The 21,667-nt window shown below is 41.4% G+C and overlaps 1 protein-coding gene across 6 annotated transcripts in view; it reads right to left on the bottom strand.

Moving 5' to 3' along the window:
* RNF182 (ring finger protein 182) overlaps positions 1-10,164 on the bottom strand; it is a 113,734-nt gene extending 103,570 nt beyond the window's left edge. For 2 of the 6 annotated variants that reach the window (XR_012500969.1, XR_012500970.1), the window contains exon 1: positions 9,610-10,164. The gene's annotated coding sequence lies outside the window, so the exon portion shown is untranslated. Of the gene's footprint in view, positions 1-9,296; positions 9,470-9,609 lie in introns of those variants that run through there. The other 4 variants (XR_012500968.1, XR_012500967.1, XM_074348124.1 and 1 more) reach the window with 4 other exon arrangements.
* Between the last annotated feature and the right edge of the window lie 11,503 nt (positions 10,165-21,667).

Raw genomic sequence — 21,667 nt, 5'->3', positions numbered from 1 at the left:
GAAATGGTGTAGAAACCAAAGGAAAATGGTTAAAGAAGTATTGTGTTGTGTTTGTGTGTGTGTTTTTAAGATGAGCTTAAACTGTTACAGTTTGTAATATTACAGTATATAAGCAGATGGAAATTATCCAACAGTAGGGTAAACTGATGATCAAGAAAGACTGCTATCTGTGAGTGGACGAGAGGGGAAGGGACACAACGCACAAGTGGAAGAGGTGGGCTTAGGGATAAGCGCAGCCACTGAGGGTCCCTTAGGGAGACAGCAGTAGGTGTGGGTTCAGAAGCAGATGAGACTGAAGAACGCTGTGATGGAAGCCTGCGGAAGTTCCCTAGAAGCAAGGTCATCTGCAGAGGGCAAGGGGACAAGGAAGGGCACGTGTTTGAGGGGAGAAAACAAGACAAGAAACGTTTGTCAAGGATGGCAGGACAATGAGCGGACAAGGAAGGAGGAGGGTTGCCAGACTCAGCCATTTGGGTCTACGCATGGGTTACAGTTAAGCCTCAACATTCCTCTCCAAATGGCAAACAACTTATGATAAAACACTGCATTTCCTTTGCTACTACTGTTGTAAATGGACACATAAAAAAAATTGAGAAACCATTCAGAAAAATAGACAAAAGTTGAAATATTGGGGTTTAATGAAGTGACATTAAAATGCCTTTCAAAGCCAATCAGATGCCATTAAAATTACTGTGAGCTGCAGAAATGAAGAATCCAAGTGAGTAGAAGCCATGTGAAATAGCAGTGGGGCACAGTCTAGAGCGCAGAAAAGAATGAGGTGAGGAGCAAATATGAATCCAGTCTGGGGCCGCACTGTTCAAGATGGCAGCCACAAGCCACGTGTGGCTCACTTGAAATACGGCAAGGGCAGCTAAGGAAAAGAAATTTTAATTTTATTTAATTTTAATTTAGAAACTGAAGCAATATAAATATTCTTCCATCAACTACAATATTACCATTCTGGCAGGACTACATTTTATTGTAACTGCTAGAAATTTAGCATCTAAATTGAGACATTCTGTAAGTGTAAAATACATGCTAGATTTCAAAGGCTTCATGCAAAAAAATTTTTAAAATAATGTCGAAAATCTTGTTAATTTTATATTGATTATGTGTTGAAATTATGATGGTTTGTATGTGTTGGGTTAAATAAAATCTATTATTAAAATTATTTTCTACTTTGTTAATACGGCTACCCAAAACTTAAAATTCCATATTGAACAGCACTGGTCTAAAGGTTAAAACATCAACACCATCTGAAAAGCATGGTATGGAGTCACCTGTTGTCATGGCAACTATAAAAGAGGGTAAAGCCCATCCACTGATATCACAGGAAGGATCATCCAGGATGTATGCAGCCCAGGTACAGGCTCTAGGCCTTAAATCTGTGATCAACAAGGAGCCATATTTTAATGAAAAACGGTCAGGCAGTAACTTGAAATGAACATGGAGCAGTATGAGAACACAAGTTCATGCGAAGTGGTCCCTCCAGCTTACCTGACACAATAAACTTCCTTCTAATGAGTAAGTGCCTCTCCAATCTAGAGGAGGTTTAGAATTAAATATAGATAGAGATGATGAAGAAAATCAGACTTACGTGAATACTTTTTAGAAAACTTTAGAAATATGTTTTATATCAATTGGAACAGTTTGTGCATAATTATTAGGATTTTAATGTTTAAACAAAGCTAACAGAATAGCCCTGTGATTCTAGTTTAAAATGTGATATATTTAGACATATGATTTATTTAGATTGAAATGTTTAAGAGGATTTGGCTATGTCTATAAAATATTAATTTTGTAAGTGATGGAACAGTCCAAGGAACTTGAGCTAAGCATTTGGAAAGGTTTCACTTATTTGAGTCATACTTTTGCCCGCTAAGCATCTGATTTGTTTAAACAGAAAATCAAATATATTAAATTTATATATATAATTGAAAATATTTAAGAGTTTAAGTTGAACTAAGTTTATAAATAAGACTGATAGTTTAAGGAACTCAATCTGCTCAACTGGAACTAAAGTTTCATCAAACAAAAAGTGAAGGTGATTGCTCACTTACCAGATTTATAAGCAGAATCATAAGATAAGTTGAATTCAAAGGCCTAAAGAAAACTAGATTTTTATTTTTACCTATAAAAGCATCAAATATTAGGTGTCATTTCTGCTGACAAAGCTTCTCTTAGCAGATAATAATTAAGATTTTACAAATAACGGTTCATTTAATACTCACACCCCAGCAAAGTAAGTAATATTATTCTCCCTATTTTATAGGTAAAGAAATGAAGGCCCAGCACGATTAAGAAGTTGTCCCAAGGCCACATAGCTAGATGGTAGCATTCAAATACAGGCTGTCTGGCTTCAAAACCACTGTGCTTTACTAACTCTCAGACAGCCCTTGAACATGGAAAAAAGTCACATTGACAAAAATAACTAGTTGTTCCAAAAAGTGAGCTTTTTACATGCTGTTAAGATTTTAACTAAAAGTCTCTTGTTCCCCCTTTTTCCCAGTAGCTATTAAGAAAGGTCTGCACTAGGAATTCCAAGAAAAATCCATGATGTACAAGAGAATGACCCAGATGAAAACAGTTTTCTAGGCTTCTAACTTCATCCTGACCCCTGTCCTCCAGGCCTCCAGCATCCTAAGACAAGGAACTCTACCACAGTAACAGAGAACGTGCTGCTCTGACCCTTGGAGAAGTCCAGCCTGAGGGATATGACATTAACTGAGTTACTTTTCACTTCATTTCTTCTTATCCTATAACATCTCATATGTCCCTTCTCTGGATTAATTCTTTGTCTAGGGCACAGTACAAAATAAAACAAATTCAGCAGAGAGAAGATAATTCCTTTCAATTTTGTTTTTAATTCTAAAATCAGATTTGAGGGAAGTGTTCGAGCCCTCCCTTCTACACCAAAACCCCACCGGAGTCTGCAGTGATAAGCACAAACAAGGATGTACGTTTTGGGTTACTTCCGGACAACCATCTCCCCTCTCGAAATTGACCACTGCTGCCATTATGAATCTGCCCCACCAGGCAGGCATCAACTGCCACTCTTCCCAAAGCATACATAATCAAAAGGCATCTTCACTGAAGCAGGAAGGCGTTCTTTGTCTGCTGATAATTAACAAAGCAATCACAGGCAACTTGAGATTGTGATTTATCCACACAAATCATGTTTTTAAATTTACCAACTCTGTGCAACCTTGCATAAGCTATTTATTAGCATTTGGTAGATGAAGAAACAAGAGTTACTGTGAAGATCAAAAGAGGGAGTTTGTGTTCCATACTTAAGTGTACCTGGTACCAGGTAAGCGATCAATAAATGACAGCTATTACAATATTACTAGAAGAACCTACAGAACTATGTTGCATTACTTGCTTTTATGGATATCTGTCTCTTATTTAATCTTATTTTTCAGATAGCCTAAATAAGAAAAGCCCCCTGAAATTAAAACACTTAATCACTCATCTACAGAGACAATGAGAACATGTGTTTATAAAGGGGCGGGGGAGAGGGGATAGGAAGTAAAACACTAAAACTATCATAAAGACAAGTGTAAATGATTTTTAAAGATCCATTTTTTGCTCTCTTTAACTAGAATAATCAAAAGTTTATTTATAACTGCCAGTATAAAATTAATCTAGCTAGTGGTTTTTTATTTTTTTATGTATAACCTTTTAAAATATGACCATCATGAATCCAAACAAGTCAAAAACAAAATCGTGGTATTTGATTTCTAATGTGGTACTTCAAATAACTAAAAGCTCAAATTAATTTTATAGGGTCCCTACAATACATTTGGAAACTTAGAAAACTGAAGTAACACTACTGTAAGAAACTTGAGTCCCTTTCCTAAGGCCCTAAAATTGACTTTTTTAAGGCCCTCAATACTGACTTTGGAATTAGATTTAAAAATAATAATTGTATATCACATAAAAATATTTTTACACATTCAGTTGAGAAAAGCACACTTGTACCTATCTTTGGAAATGAGTAAGACATGGTTCTTGTTCCTAAGAAGTTTACGTCTAGCACAAAATACAGATATATGTATCATCAAACAGCATGCTAAATTATTTTTTTTTAAGTATACACAGAGTTCTCTTGGAAGAGAGAGTGAGAAAGGAGCATCACTTGGTTCTCAGAACAGGTTAGAGTTACTGAAAAAAAGAGTAGGTGGGCCTATAGCACAGGGAATTATAGCCATTATCTTGTAATAGCTTATAACAGAGTATAATTCTGCAAAAATACGGAGTCACTATGCTGTACACCTGAAACTAATATAATATTGTAAATCAACTATACATCAATTTAAAAAGAACAGGTGAGCCTAGACGGAAGATAGCTCACATAAGACAAAGCAAAACAGGCAAACCTTTAAAAGATATATTTACATGTATATAGCAAGGCTCACACCATAGAAAATATATATTCTTTTAACATATGAATACAAATAATAAGCGAAAGAACAACTACCTTCAGAAAGTATCTCTTCTGTAAATTAGTCCAGTTTCTGTGTTACAGAAAATACTGGTCATGTGCCTATATGCCATAAAGAGATGCTTCTTGTTTTATGACTTTGGGTTTTGTTTCTTTTTATTAAAATAAGAAAAAAGCCCAAGTGCCAGAATGATTAGTGCCTTTATTTCTACACTTTATATCAGTGAATTAAAAAGTAAAGCTTGCTGCAATCCTTGACGTGAAGCCAGGACTCTGCTATATTTTGCGTACCTAAATTTGGGGTTAATGTAACAGAAACAATCATATCAGCTTCCTCCTTCTTAAGTATAGTTGATTTACAATATTATACAGTAGTACCCACTTCAGAGGGTTCTTATGAGGATTAAATAAACTAATATTTGTAAAGTGTTTAGAACCATGCCTGGCCCATTAGAAAGCACCAGGAAGAGTTTCATCGACAGGAAAAAGACACAGCTGCAGTCATACTAAACAGGGTCGCAGGAAACCATAGGAATCAAGAGGAAATGCCAGGTAAGGCCACACAGAAACCTTCTCTTGCAGGTTTACAATTCAAGAGTTTCAGTAAGCATCCGTTCTTCAACATAACTGTGACTGACACATCATGTAGTGAAAAAATTGTGTAAAATGCCATGTCTCCCTTGAATGACTGTGGTTGTAGGAGAGGGAAGACAGTTCCTAGTGGGCTGATACTCAGAGAAACAATTTCTCATTTAATTAAACACATCAGATATGTGAGACAAACACATAGTTTTATTTTATTGCTCCAATACATCTTGATTGTCTTAGCTGGTCTCCCTGACCAATTCAATTATATCATATAACCATGTGGAAAATCTTTATTCTTATGTCCTAATTTGTGGTTGATAATAGTCAACATGCACTTAAACTGCAGTTCAAGGGAGTCACTTTTCAGTTAGTCCGGAGTACAAGCAGGGGTAAGCGACCAGAACAGCATCTATGCTGCAGGAGTGGCCAGCCTGCTGGCAAGCATGTAAACAGCCCCTGGGGGATTGCTTCAAGCCTGGACCACAAGGTGTTGACCACAAAAAAGATGATCAGTGCCATCCGTCTTTCTTCCTCCCTCCCCATCACCACAAGCCCTGAAGGTTCTCAGCATGTATTAATCTTCCTTTTTTTTTTTTTTTTAACACTTTTTAATTCACTGAAGCTTCCACCTCGAGGTCCTTTGGCATTCACGTCTACTGATTATGAGATAAAGAGGAAGAGATCCAGGTCCAGGCAGTCGCGGAAATGAGCACTCAATCACCTAACGGAATCCCAAATTTTCCCAACCACCACACAACGCTCTGCACTTGTCCAAAATGTGAGCTTAAGGATTCTAACATGTGCTGTGGGGGGGGGGGGGGTTTAATGCATACCATTATAAACTAAGTTTCTGATATTCTTCTGGTTGAATAACAAATAAACTACATCATATTTTTTTAAAGCCCTGGGGATATAAAATTACTTAAAAAGCATTAAAGAATTAACCAGTAACTTTTTCCCATAAGAAAAGGAAGGCTGAAAACTAGGCCAAAGGAGAATATTTGGGTATCCCATGTAATGAGTTACACATACAATAAAAGAATAATCATAATAGTTGGAAAACAAATAATTCCTCAACCATAAGAGCTCAGATGCCTTTTATTAAGCAACATGGAATATTCAGAAGGAAACACTTGATAAACATTTGCTGACTGATGTCCAAAACTACACTATAAAATTGCTACAATCAGTCACTGACCTCCAACTGTGTTTATAACACTCCAGTTCTGTGCCAGACTGTATAAATGGATGCATTTTCCCCATTTTGCAAACTTGTGGTTTACAAAATGGCTTCAGAATCTTATCCTCATTTTGACTGAGAGCACAAATAAATGAAATATGTGTCCACAAAAGTTGTTCAGCCTCCATCAATCTCTATTAATAAGCCATGGCACAAAACACCACTTCCTATGATCACCACCACCGTGTGTCTCCCACGCCTTTTCTCAGCAGTGGCTATGATCGATACTTACCACGCACAGCAGGTCAGTTAACAACACTTCACATTTAGAGCATTTTTCCTCTAGGTCTCAGGGCTAACATTAGCTCCCCAGCCACAAATCCAAGCCTAAGTGTTTTGGTAATGAAAAAATCATATATATATGTATGTGTATATATACATATATATCTCATCCTTCACAAATGTGCTTTTACAAATGCTACAACACATTGTACGAGGCGCTAAATTAGCAACCAGTCATCATCTTATCACAGTACAACTACTAGAAATTGCAAGAGAACACTGACCCAGAAACAGCCAACAAAGGCTCCAATGGCCTTATGCTGCCCGTGTGGGTTCATATGGTTACAAACAACTGACTTTCAATGGCACATGTACAAGTTAATCCTAACTTAAACAAGAACATTTCTTGGCTCCTTTTATCTCTCTGGACAGACTTGGTCAGTCAAGTTACAGAATTCTCCAGGTAGAACAATGGCTGTAGTTACAAACATCAGACCAGATTTTAGAACATATACCAAAAAGAGGACCTTTTTCACTGTATAAAATTAAGATTTTACAAAATAATAAAACAATTGTATAAAATTAAGACATATCATTTTCAGACTTTAAAGCCTAGAAACGCAGACGCTTCCTACTACTGTGAACCAGCAAGAGTGACAACTAGTATTTTACACCTTATGACACTCTGTGCTGTTCTCCACTCCACAAAGTGACTGATCTCAATCAAAGGCACACAGCACACTCCCATGTGCATGTCCTAAGGAGGTTCTGTGGCTATCACAGTATTCTTTGCTTTCATTATCTGGTTATGCACATACCTCAGAATGCTAGTAACATATATAAACATGCCAAATTATTGTTTTTCACCGCACTGACAAAAGCTTCATTTCATGCTTCAGAACTTGTATAAATAAACCACTAGAACAAAGCAGTGCTTGCAATACAAGACTGTTTATTTCTGATGTTTACTGACTTTATCTTTTTGGCAGAAAGCAATACAGTGTTGGAGATGCCAAACTATTCTGAATCTTGTGCCTTGTGTGAGCTAGCAGCAAAGGCAAAGCCTGAGTCCTTACTAGGCTGAATTAACACTGGCTGTCTCCATTCTTCAGAATACAAACTAAAGGCCACAAATGTAAATGTTCAGGCTGGAACTCAGAGTGAGCGTCCCATGTGGCCAAAAAGGAAGTCCAGAACCTTTGCACTTGAATGTTGGATATGCTAAAAAAGATCTGAATAAAGCTGTACTCTTGGTGCCTCAGAAAGACCACAAAAATGATGATTTCTAGTATCAAACAGGAAACTACATTCTGTGTCTATATAATGTGTCCAGACTTCAATATTCTGATTGCCTTTCCATGTTTAAATGAGAAAATACTTATTTTTCTCTCCTGGTTACCTTCTCAAAACGGATAGACTTCATTTTAATCAATGTACCATTTCATTACCATCATCAAAGAGTATTTAGCAGAGCATCTGTGAACCACTCTACAGGGAAAATTCAGTTTAATAACAAACCCAATTGTGAAATAATCTGCAAATTGTTGCTGCAACTCAATTCTTTCAATTCCAATACAATCTTCTAATGGGGTGACATTACTTAAAATTACTAGCAAATATGAACAGACCTAGAAACCCAGCAATCAGACAGCTAACAGGTGTTCAAACCCCAAAAGAGGGACGAGGAATATAATCACTTTATGTCTGACGCCTCAAGTAGCTTTAATATTCATAATTCTAATCAACTTAACTGCAACTCAAAATGATCAGTGCCATTGGTTGCCTCTCATTAACCACCTTTTATCAAAAGTATAATTTCTTGCTTTCCATATAATGTTCCCTAACTGATCTCTTCCAATTTATAAATTATTTTACTAAGTTGTGTGTACAATTTAATAAACTGAATCATTTTCCAGTTATCAGTGTGATATTTTCCCCAATTAAAAAATATTAACAAATATATTATTTCCTTCTGAATTGATCAGCTATATTTCTAAAAATGAAAACTGTCTTCCTGTACATTAGTACACCTAAGATATCTAAGTAGCCACAAAACAGTCTTCACAATCCTATTTTTAATCGATTCTTTGTGCCTGCAACAAACTAAATATCACGAAATGATGACAAGGCTTAAGGCCGTTGAGAAAGGAGGAGGGTACCCATAACTTGAGCAATTCCCCATCCAGTACCTGCATGCCCTTGGCAACAGCATCGTAACTCTCTCATCACACTCGTAAACAGATGCAAATACCGTCCAGTTACTGCCCTCAGAGGTGCTTTGGAGAGCTTCCTTACACACAGAAACGCAAGGCATTTTCCAGTTCCTTAAAGCATGAACACAATACCTTCCAGAAACAACAGCAATGACAACGGTCCCAACTATCTAACCCACAAAGTACTGGTCCTATTAACTCTGGTATTGCTGGATGCGAAACCGAGATACCTTTCCTATTTAGTTACAGGTGCAACCACACCTTTCAAAGATAAAGGCTGTTATGTTCAAAATCCAAACGAACTTCAAAAGCACGTCAAAATGCTCCAGTCCCAGGCAAGTAAGCCTGGGCTCACTTTTCAGCGATTGTTAAAAGAAGAAAAAAAGAAAAAAAAAAGTGTCGTTTGTTCCCCTGGTGAACCTAGCATCACCCCGTCCTCAAAGAGAATCAACCAGGGAAACATGAAAGTCCAAAGGTCAATATGCTCATATCTTTTTCCCCCTAAAAGCCTCGATAACACACACCAGAGAAGGAGAGAGAAAAGGATAACGTAGGCAGGTAGCACCCCTGCCTCCGTGCACAGCCTCACCCCGCGAGCGCCCGGCCGGCTCCGGGCAGCCCCGCGCCCAGCACGCCGTTGAGCGGACTCGCGACCGGACCGGCTGTCGTGCCGGGAGGACGCTCGGGCCCGAGCTGGCTGAGAAGTTTGCCGCCTGCCCCCGCCGCCGTGCCCCGGGCGCCGTCCGAGGTTGCGGGGCGGCCGAGGAGACCGCCTCCCGGCGGGGACGCGCCCCTCAGGGACTCGGGTGCAGCCGGGCCCCGGCGTCCGCTCCCCGAGGCGGGCGGACCCCACCCCCGGCGCCCGGCCCGAGCCCTCCGGGCGGCGGGCGCGCTCGCCTTACCTGGCCCGCGGCGGCGGCGGCGGCGGCGGCCGTGGCCGTGGCCGTGGCGGCCGTGGCGGTGGCGGTGGCGGTTGCGGCGCGCGCGGGGCCGGGAGCCGCTCCGGGAGCCGTGGCGGCGGCGCCTGTGAGGGGAGGGAGGCGCCGGTGGAGGAGGAGCTCGGGCGAGCAGCGGGCGGGCGAGCGGGCGCGCGGCTTTGTTTCCACTGCGCGGAGCCGCCGACCCTGCGTCACCATGGCAACCGCCCGGGGCCCGGAGCCCATTGGGGACCCTCGGGCACCCGGGGTCCGGGACCCAGCGGGCCGCCGCCGGGACCCCCCCGCCCTTCTCCGCAGCAGTCTGTCTGCTCCGAGGGGACAAGGAGCCCTCAAGGAGCCGCCACCACCGCAAACACACCCCTCTCTGGCTCCGTCGCCAAACCATTAGTCTCGCCTCAGCAAGAGGGGAAGCGGGGCGAGAGGAGCCAGCCCAGGGCTAATTTCTATTTCCATCCTAGTAGGCGCCCCCTTTGGCTCCCCACACTGGACCTTCCAAAGAAGTCCCCCAACCCACCCCGCCGCCACACCTTTCGTCTAAGGAGCTGTACCCTCAAAATGGAAATTCACTGAAGAAAGGAGAAAGCAGTGCAAACTGATAAAGTGTTGAGCAACTGGTTCTGGGCGCTCCTGTTGCCACTGCCGCAGCGCGCTCGGAGCTGCCAAGCGGCACCGCGCCTCCTCCTCGGCCTCCCCTCTCTTTGACCAAGCTTCTCCTCAGCTGGGTCTGGGCTCCCTCCACCCAAATCGGATACCTGTCTTCTTGAGGGCGCCGGTAGGAAAGAGAGAGCAGGGGGCTTTGTTTTGTATTGTAAACACAGGATACGCTTGTGACCTCACGCGCTAAAACAACTTTCGGGCCGCAGTGTGAATCTCAGCTGCTGCCACTGCTCAGCTACTGGCTGTGACTGCTAAGCGTCTACCATGAGCGCTGGCTTTCTCTGTGCCAAGCCCTGACCAGGCACTGCAGGCCATGGTGCTCCGGAGGAGATAAGGGTGAGGCTAACCTTGGCGCAGGCTGGACACCCTCTCCTAAGGAAATTCTTGGAGAGGAGGGAAAAGTACTAGTACACCCACAGTAATGTTTCCTCTAAAGCACAGAGCTAGAGGACAGCTACCACGGGGTGAGTCATCACCCATACTACGTCTTCTTGAAAGATCAGTTACAGAACCCAAAACCTCCAGCGTCTTCATGTAGACCCCAGGGACTGTGACATTTATTTTCTGGCACTTGTGAATCACGAAAGGAATGTCAATAACTTATAATAAAACCCCGAGGTAGCTGATGTTTTCTGGGTTTGCTATCTATCTGAGGAGCCATAAAGCAGAACAGCGTTATTACCGATGGAAGCCACATGTATTAATTAATGAAAATAGAAGATTCATTTTATGGTGGAGAATAGAAACAGCTTGTTCCTCAGAAAGGTTGGCCACTTTCCTGTACTGGGAACATTGGTACTTTCAGCTGAAGTCAAGAGACAAGGTTTATCCCACAGGCTGTTAAGGAGTTTGACAATACTTGTCAAAATTTAAAATGCACGTACCTTTCACCCAGCTATCTGAATTCTCAGAAATTTGTCATGCAGAAATGCATAAGTGTACAATGATAGATGTGTAAGGGTGTGCATTGTAGCAATTTTATAATAGCAAAAATTTGAAACAACGTGTATTTCCATCAGCAGTGATGTGGTTGCATAAATTTGGCACACTCATACCATGTAATACTATGTAGCCATTAAAAAGAATAAAATATGTATAATACATAGGAAGATATTGATTTCTTATTAAATACAAAAGAGAGGCTTCAGAACAATATAAATCAGGTGATCCCATCTCTGTACAAAAAAATTCTAGATGGATAGAAATGTAGACATATATAAATAAAGGTCTGGAAAAATATGTACCTAATTGTTAATAGTGCTTATCACTGAAACTATGGTTTCAGAATTGAAGAATTCTATGATTAGTTTGATTTTTTTTCATTGAGCATGTATTAGTAATTTGTCAATGACAGATCAAAAAGATCCTTAATAAATGCCCGTTGACCTATACATTGTTGCCTGGTAGAGAACTGAATACAGAACAGGAAGGGCTATTGAGTTGGCCATCCCTGCCCCCAGAGGCTGAAGGCTTGGGAAAGCCCACATAGGGTCCACACTGAGTGAATTCCGTAGTGACTTGGTTCTGCCTTATGCTGTGAGGTATTCTTTAGATATTCACTTTTCCCAAGGAGATTTAGTTTTATCTTAAAGTCTACTCCATTCTAGCTCTTAGACAAAATCATAAGATTGTAAGGAAACCAGCCTTCTAAAATGTGTCACCTTACCTGCCAGGGGATAGCATCTGAACAGGTTAAGTAGCAGCCACTAATCCAGTAAGGTAAATTGGAAATGAAGGTAGTAGAGCTGAGAAATTATTGTGTGGATGGATGACTGGCCTTTCTTATTGTCACCATTTTTGAAATATATAAAATGATAAATTTACTTTCCTAAAAATATCTTCTAGAGTTGCACCATCCACTTCACATCCACCAGCCCCATGTGGCTATTTAGCACTTGAAATGGACCAGGCCAAACTGACATGTTTACTAAATGCAAAATACATACCTGATTTTGAAGACTTGGAACAATAATCCCCAAAAAGTATATCTCATTAGTAACCCTTATATTGACTACATGATGATTTAATATATTGGGTTAAATAAAATGTATTAATAAAATTATTACAGTATCTTTTCACCTTAACACGTTTACTAGAAATTTTTAAATTACGTATGTGGCATATTGGACAGGCCCGTTTTAGTACTGGTGTTTATGCTAAAAATCATCAATAAATCTAAAGCTAACTTTTAGTTAAAACAAAATATAATTACCTCATTAATGCTTCCCAATAATAAAAAAATTTTTAATTCTTCCCAATTCATATATGTGCCATAATCTAGCAATTTATTTTTAAATATTTTCAACTTATTAGAAAAATGGTATATACAAATATTAGCTCATTTGTTTATATTTTAGAAAGATTTTACCACAGACACTGAAAGTAGATTACCTGGGCCTGAATTCCAGCTCATCTTTATCAGCTACATGACCCAGGCAAGCAGTTTAATACATCTGGTCCTCAGTTTCCACATCTGTAAAATGGGCATCATACTGGTACTTACTTCAATGAGTTGTTGTGAGAATGAGAGAAGTGAATGTTTGAAAAACTCTAATTGTGATGCCTGATCATATATAATGTTAAATAAATTTTAGCTATTATTTTTATTACACTTTATCAGGTCTGTCACTTATGCTATTAACCCTCAATTCAAGTTAATCTCTGTAACATATCTTTCATCTTCCTTTAAATGAGCAGTTTGGAACTATGACTGAGCCATCAAAATTGAATTCTCCTCAGCCCTGAACTTGTTATAAAATTATTATCAAAATCAAAGAGATATTTTGATCCATTTTAAAATAGCAAAATAAACAAAAATTTTCAATTAACACATCAGCATTCATTATAATTTCATTTTGATAAATAATAAAATTTCCAGTTTTAACAAAATGTAACTTATATCCTCCAGTGGTTTCCATTCTGTATATTTTTGTCAAATCCTTATTGTGTAAAATAAATAAGATATCCCTACTGAAACATTTGTATAAGAATTTTTCTGTTCTATAATTTGGAATTCGTCTACCCAAAGCCTTATTTCTTTCTCAATTATAAATCTTAATAATAGCTAATAATTATTGCACAGTGTCCAAGGTCACATGGTTATTTAGTAGCCAAATTACTAGACTCTCAAGCAATACACACTAGGAAATTTCTTTAAATTATTTGAGAGCTTGAGCTCATGTGTTTTATCTCATTAAGCCATGAGTTTGGGAATAAGCAGAGAAAAAGACCAAACTTCAGTGTTCTCTCATTACAACCTCATTAAGTGATATCCCCTTTGACCCCTGCCTTCTAGTCATGTTCTGACATTGTTTAATGAGAGGATATCAACCCATTCAAAATATATGAAAAAAATATACTTCTGTTGTCTGTCTTTCAATTAACTTTCTTCATGGGTAGTTTTAAAATTTGATTGGAAAAACCCAGTTCCAGGCATTCAGAAGGCTTGAAAAAGAAAACATTCTGCAGAGTCTACAGAAGCCAAAAATTCAGAGCTCACAAATGCCTCTCCTCCCAAAACCCACCCCAGGTCACTAGGCAAATCTGCTTAAAAGGCCAATATTGATTATCATATCCCCGCAAGTAGAGAAAAACACACTCCTTTATACACTGCTCCTAAGTGGATGGACATCTTTGCTCAAAGAAGATTCTTGGGTCCCTTGGACTGAAAAACTTGTAGCCATACAGGAGAGTTTTAATCATATTTGTTTCAAAGGCACCAAGAGATGCCCAATTAACATTCTTAATTTCTTCATCACAGTGAATCTCTTAGAGAAATAAAAGATCCAGCCAAATGACAAGAATGTCAGCTAACTGGAAATGAACACTTTGTACAATGTATTGGTTGACACAAGGCTCTGAATTACCAAATGGCTCTAGCCAGCTTTCTTACCAATGCCAAAGAGTTCCATGATTGCTTATCTGACTGAAGGAGGACTAACTTCTCACTACAATCCGTTCCACAAAGATAAGATGAATTTTGGAATTACCTTGTTATTTAACCAGATATTGCAAAAAATATTGTCAGTAGCTGGAAGTGGTGATGTAGTTAACCAGTGAGCTATCTGACATATCAGTATCAGTGTGAGAAATTTGCTGATAATTAACATACCCTGTTAGAATCCTGGAGAATATAGGTAAAGTAGATGGGATTGAGAAGCACTGTCTTATTCATCATTCTTAGCCCCTGGTGATTATCGTGCAGCCCAGTTTAAATGTGCCAATGAGGAAAATAGCAGGGAAGCAGAGAGTTAAACAAACAAATTCATCACAGTTCTTTGCCAAGAGCTCCCTATGGAGAAATCCAACAAACTCTCTCAGCCAAAAGTATAATTTGATATCGACCAGATCGCATTAAAGTAAACTTTTGATGTGCTTTAATCTGATTTAAATGAATTTTGTTTCGAATAAATTAACTTTGGGCTGTGTTCAAAAATGTATTCGGGACAGCGTAGAGAAGCTGCTTCCTTTTCTCGGGTGATGAATAGAGGCTCACACCTCTTTTCGGGGCTCCCTGTCACCAGACCTTCTCCACACTCACAGCCGATCTCATTCCAGAGGCAAAAATGTGTCAGAATATAAACCAGTTCCAATATGACGTTTTAAATTCACAGTTCATTTACTTATTGATCCCTGAAACAGCTGCAAATTAGGTCTTAGCAGAATGGAAATGATTTGTTTCTAGTTTCCTCGTCTATAAAACGAGAGTACGGAAGCTTGCCTTATCCCCAGTAAAGGATTTCATAAGTTGGAATTCGATCGTTCAGTAAAGCTCGTTGATCAAAGGTTCGATGTAGCTTGAATGCTGTAATACTTTTGGAGTGAGAGACTACAACTGGTATCAAAGGGAACCATGTGCTGTACACAACATTGTAACAGGAAAATGACTTGAAAGGCCCCCTTTGTGACTAGATCTTTTGAACATTATAAATGAAGAACTCTACGCCATCAAAGCCATGGGTGTTGTGACCAAACAGGCTCTTTGTGGATGAGGCACGCGACATGAAGGAAAGACAAAGGGCAGCTTTTCCACTGATGCCTCACTGTCACTCTGAGAGCACACCTCGCTTTGCTAGACAGGCACTGATCACAGGAAAGACTCAGACGCAGGCTCGTTAACTGTAGCCAGACAGGGCAGCTTAGGCAGGGGTGGAGGTGGGGGACAAACTGTGCTCAGTGGGGTGGGGAAGACTCCAGGCAAAGGGCAGGATAGTGTTACCAGAAAAAATACAGGACGTGAAATATTTGGGACATACCAATACTAAAACATTTATTGTTTGTGTTTATCTGAGATTCAGATTTAACTGGGCATCCTCTATTTTTATTTGTTTTAATCAGGAAACCCTAGGCAGAGAGCACAGGGAGGGTTTCAACAGGTACAGTTGCAGCTCCTGGGAAGAACCTTTTCTAGTGGGCAGAACACCGTCATGGTCAATGGCTAATAATGGTAGCGCAGGTAAGTGGTCCACAGAGGAATCAAGGGCAGATGCAGGGAGGCACCGGGAGAGGAAGAACGCAGTAATTACAACAGGGGACGAGATTAAGGCTATGCTAAGAATGAGCTGACAGTGAATCCCAAAATACTGGGCTGGAAGGGTGGTTCTCAATGTTTCTGCCACCACACTATTCACAAAACCAAAGAACCCAGAGAACGCAGAGGGGTATCAAATTTCCCAGGAAGGAGACAGATTCTGAAAAATCCACCCCAAAGCTTCTAACAGGCAGCACCACTACAAACGAAGCTGTCTCCCCAGTGAGCAATTCTTCACACTGAAGTAGAGTTGATTTACAATATTGTGCTAGTTTCAGGTGTACAGCAAAGTGATTCAGTTACACATATATATATATATATATATATTCCTTTTCAAATTCTTTTCCATTATAGGTTATTACAAAATATTGAATATAATTCCCTGTGCTCTAGAGTAAATCCTTCTTATTTATCTGTTTTATATATAGTGGTGTGTATCTGTTAATCCCACCCTCCTAACCAAGTAGCAATGTTTTGAAGATCACTCTAGTTTCTGGAGAGGGGATTTGTGGTGAGCAAGATGAAAACAGGGAGACACATCAATTCAGTAGATCAGGTGAGAGATGATTTTGAGTTGGACTGGGCAGGTGGTACAGAAGAGATGGAGAGAAGGGAAAAGACTAAAGAGGCCTTTTGGAGGAAGAATGAAATCTTGGGAAGGGGTTCCCTCTGGGACATGAGGGACAGGAGTGTGCCAAGAATGTCTTCTAGGTTTCTAGCCTGCCTCAAAGGAGTCGGTGCTGATGAAGAAGAACCAGGGTGGATTAGATTCTTGGTCCCTAAAGAAGAGACGGGGATGGGCAGGTGGAAGTGGCTGGAGCTGGGGTGGGTGCTGCCTGACCAGGGCTGACCGCCATGCTCCCCTACCCCGGGCACGAGGAAGACACACAACTGCAAAGAGAGAAACGGAGACTAGGGTTCTGTGCCTCTAAGGGGCGGCCTCACAGGCTTTCTTTCTGTTCTCTGAACATATCAAGTGCATTCCAGTCTGAGTCCCCTGCCCATTTATTTTCTAACTTGGAATGTTCTTCTTCCAGACCCATCTCCCTTGTGTTTTCAGCTACCCACTCAAATATCAACCACTCAAAGGAAACTTTTCTGACCACCCAGTCTGCAACAGTGCCCCGCTACGCGTTTCTCATCCCATCATTACCCTTTTGTGTGGTTTTCAAAACAGCATCTTCTAAAATTGTCATTCGTTTACATGTGTAGTGTCCACCTCCTCCCTCTAGAACGCAAGCTCCTAGACCCCAGGGACATGCCTGGCCCTTTCATGCCAACTCCCCCAACCCCCACCCCACCGCCACAGAATAGCACCTGGCATGGTGGGCAGTCAGCAAACGCCTGGGGAAGGGGTTCTGAATGGACGGCTTCCCAGTTCCAGGCCCTAGTTCACAGAGAGCCAGCCCTAGATGGTTTTCTGCCCTTCGATGCTGCACTGTAGCCATGTCCTTATAAAAAAATTTTCTCTTCTTTGTTCTCATTCAAGTGGCTTCTTGCCCTTACCAACAAAAGGGCTGCACTAGAACATACGCAGATATCTAAATCAGCAGAGGGGCCAGGGGATGGGGGCCAGGGGGTGTGCCCAAGATGTGAACCTCTAATAAGAAGAAAAGCCACTGATTTTTAAAAAATTAGAACAGATGTATCAAGAGAAGAATAATCCATTAAGCAAGACCCTAGCCAACGACCTGTTGATGAACATTAGCCAATTCAAATACTCCTTCCACGTTCAATCTCTGGGTGAGGCCAAAGATGGAGAGGCAGCCCAGCCATGAGGGAAGGCAGCGTGCAGAGGGCAGGGGAGGGTGAGAGTTGGCAGTCTGTAGCAGTCTCAGATCAGGCCTCAGGCTTCGAGGGCCACCAAGGAGGAAATTTTCCCACTGGTCCTTGAAGTAATAAAGGAAGGGGGTCATTCCAGGTAGAGGAAACAACAGGTGCAAGGCGCTGAGACGCTGAGCCAGCGTATCGAGTTCTGAGACCTTGATTCCGCGTGGCCAGGATTCAGGGCGTTTAGGGGCCAGTGGCAGGAAATAATACTGGGACAGTCACAAAGACCAGGCCCTATGGACTTTTGTAAGGAAAGATCACTTTCTTTAGTAAAATTAAAACCCAGGATAGTAAAATCTAGCCCTGGAAAAATCCTTTCCTGGTAAACAGGACCTCACACAGCTTAATTCTTTTCCCTCCTGGTTTTTTCCCATTTCCTTGTAACTCTCAATAGTAGCAGCCTCAGGGGATCCTTACCCTTCCAGCTAAGGAGCTGGGACTTTATCCTCTAGGTGACCACACACACACACACACACACACACACACACACACACACACAGCCTTACTTGAATGCACTTTGACATTCTCTACCAGACTGCCTTCGAAAGAGCTGAGCAAATATTAAAGCAGAATGTGATTAATAATGAAGTGTATTGGACTTTAAGAGGCCTGCTGGTCCCAGTCCAGGTTCCCATGGATGGATATCCAGTGTCGCCAAGACCAGCGCCACTGTCAGCTTCCTCAATGACAGCTTGCCAGAGAAAGGCAGCGAGCCAGGAATCCTCCAAAGCTGCCTGTTGTGTAGGCTGACGGAGATCAGAGCATCACAAGGGGCTTCAGTTAACTCATTTAACAGGAAAGACATTCATTAGAACAGTTTGATTTTCATGAAAACAAAACCTGTTGGCTGGGAGGGTGCTCTGTCCTTTCAGAAACTCACAGTATAGAGGAAACCCTGCGTGAACATTTTTCTCCACCATCTGGCGACTTGCCACATTCTCTAAGTTTCGAACCTACCCTCCTACTCACTTTCATTCTCATAATTCTAGTAGGGACTTCACTATCTTTTATCTGAAATATCAATAATTGCTTTGTAACTGGTCATGTGGTCTTCCATCTCCCCTCACCTACTGCGTCTCACTCATTGCTTCTGACTTCATCTCCCTAAGGCACGGCTTTGAACATGCCACATTCTGCTCCTGAACACTCTGTAACTCCCTATTGCCTACAGGAAGACCTTTCCCAACTCGTCTGTGCTCTATGCTCTGGCACTAACTCACTTTTCCCATTGTAATGCCTACTGCGTTGTTTTCATGTCACAACTGAACTAAAATCAGGGTCCTTCTGTAGTGACAGCACAGGGGTTACTTTTATTTGAATAGCAAATAGTTTACGAGTAAGTACGTGGTTTCAGTGACAATAATAAATTCACTTGAACAGAAGACAATAATCAGATCAAAAGAATAAATGTTTGCTGATCATCAGAAAATCTGTGGCCGTGAGGGCTGTCACGTAGAAATCCCCAAATTATTCTGCTTGGGTACCCCTTTCTCCAGCTTTCAGGAGGTTTAAATAGTACCCACCCTTCAAAGTTTGCCTCAGACCCCCGCACTCCATTGAAACAATCTCCCATCCTTTTAGTGAGATGGAATCTCTCTCTCCAGGGAGCTCCCAGAGCCATGACCTTGCATCTCTCTTACAGAGCTTTCTACCTTGCATTTTGTGCAGGGTGGTGTTTACATATGTCAGGAATAAGAACTCCTAAACCACAAAGCTGGGTGTCTTCTCTTTGAATCCCTCATAGCCCCTAACATGGCTTCTTCCCTCCTAGCACAGTCTCTTGCCCTCCAGGGGCAGTTTGTTTGTTGAATTAATTAGTTAAGTATTTCATCCAGGTCCAGCGTAGCACTCCCAGCCCAGGTGTAAATTCCATTAGGGTCATTGCTGTGGCATTTTGTTGTCCGATGAGAGTGCACATCAAGGACTTGTTCCATTTTTCTGTTTTGTGTGGGAGGTGGTGGCTGGCTGTTGCGGGTTTGGGGTGAAGGCAAACTGAAGAGGTGCCAATTTGTAAAATGTGGCCTGGAAATTAACTCATCTCACTGCTCTGAAGGCTCTCTTATTGTCACAAAAGCCCAGCTTTGGAGCTGCAATCTGAGCTTCCTTCCCTGCGTCCCTAATCACTCCTGCAGGCTGCTTTTACTGGAGGTTTTTTCCTTCTTGGACTTTTGCCCAGCTTAACAGCCCTGAACACCCTAACGCTAGAGGCACATTTGTTTCATCAACTTTCACTCCAAAAGGATTTTAGAGGATCAATTTGTTTAAGAAAACTTTTAATTTGGTTTTGTTGTCTCTTCAGGGACTTTATTTGTAAAACTGGAACACATGTGCACCAAATCAGATGATTAAAGTGATTGAAATGCCAGGGAGCAGAAAGACAGCTCAGCCTCAGGGGACACTGGGACAAACCAAGGCATACATCCCTGGTGTTCATCTTGACTGTTTCCACTTTTGTGGCAGCAAAATGTTAAATTATTCAAATACCTGTGTCTTAATCCATTTGGGCTAAAATACCACATACTAGTTGGCTTAAACAACACACATTTATTTCTGACAGTTCTGGAAGCTGGAAAGTCCAAGATCAAGGTGCCAGCAGATTCATCTTGGCGAGTGCTCACTTCCCAGTCATAGACAGCTGTCTGTTTGCGCTAAGCTCACAGGGCAGAAGGAGACGGGATCTCTCTGGGGTCTCTTTTATAGGAGCACAAATCCTGTTCATGAAAGTTCCACCCTCATGACCTCAGCAGCTCCCAAAGGTTCCATCTCCTTATACCATCACACTGGGCAGTAGGTTTCAATATATGAATTTAGGGGGAACACAGACATTCAGACCACAGCAACTGAGAGCAGGTTGGATGCTTTCAACTACTAGGAAGGAAATAGCTAGCTAAAAGTAGTTTGTGTTTATTTCATAAAACAAGTTGTCTAGAGGAAGACAATTCTGCAGGGAGATAATTCTCATCATTTCAGCCAAAGATGGGCTCCTGCTGCCTCCTTGCCCTCCTCTTCCAGTAACTGGCACTGTCCCCAAATGGCTGGCACGGCTGCAAACGTCATGTCTCTTCACACAGCAATGCCCAAATAGGAAGAAATGGGACGTGACAAAAGGCCTTTCTCATTGTGCTGCCCGCTTTCATCAGGGAGAACCAATTTTCCCAGAATTCTTCAGCAGCCAAAGACTTAGTGGACTGAATTGGGTCCCATGCTCATCCCTGGGCCAGTCATTGTTAAATAGAAATTCCAAAGCCCTGGCTGGTGGAGGCCAATGACATTATCTGCTGGAGCTGGGCACACTGTCAGGTTAAAAAAAGAAATGGATTCTGAGAGCAAGAAAAAGGGGAAATAGTTGTCGGGTGGGCAACCCACTGTACCTGCCAAGTGCTGCCTACCACTCTTCACCTAGTTCAATACTGAGAATTTTATGGGCAATAAATCAGGACCAGTAAGAGCGAATGAAGGATTTTCCATATAGATTAAGCCAAACCAAATCAAATAATAATAATAACCCTGTATTGTTATTGTTGTTGTTATTTAACCATCATCATCCTAAAAAGGGTGAGGATGAAGGGCTGACTCTAAAAGACCAAGACTGTCTCCCTGATTTAAGCTGTAGCTTGTTTTATTATCCTGGGTATTTTCATAAGGAGTTACTGAAACATTTATCTTACGCTTGCTTATATTAAGCTGAAAGGCTACCACTCTTCATTCTTTTCGTGTTGACTGCTAAATTAAGTAGTGGCTTGTGTATAATTACTGGGCCTGGAGGCTTCTCCCAACTTGTGGGGAAATTCCTCTCCATCCACCCACCACCACGAGCTTTCATTCCAACGGAGTCACCCAACCTTTGTCACTCCCTGGTAGCCTGACTGCAGCTGTCATGGCTCTTTGATCACTGCTTCCCAGTAGGTTTCCTTGTAGCCGTACTTCCGTTGTGGCTCTTTCCCATCTCAAATTTATTTCCTTTACTTTTACACGGATTGCCCTTCCCCTCATGTCCCGCATTCA

The sequence above is a fragment of the Camelus bactrianus genome, chromosome 20 (assembly GCF_048773025.1).
Source record: "Camelus bactrianus isolate YW-2024 breed Bactrian camel chromosome 20, ASM4877302v1, whole genome shotgun sequence".
In the NCBI taxonomy this organism is placed as follows: Eukaryota; Metazoa; Chordata; class Mammalia; order Artiodactyla; family Camelidae; genus Camelus; species Camelus bactrianus.
The sequence above is the reverse complement of the archived record's forward strand: the minus strand, read 5'-3'. Positions and strand labels throughout refer to the sequence as shown.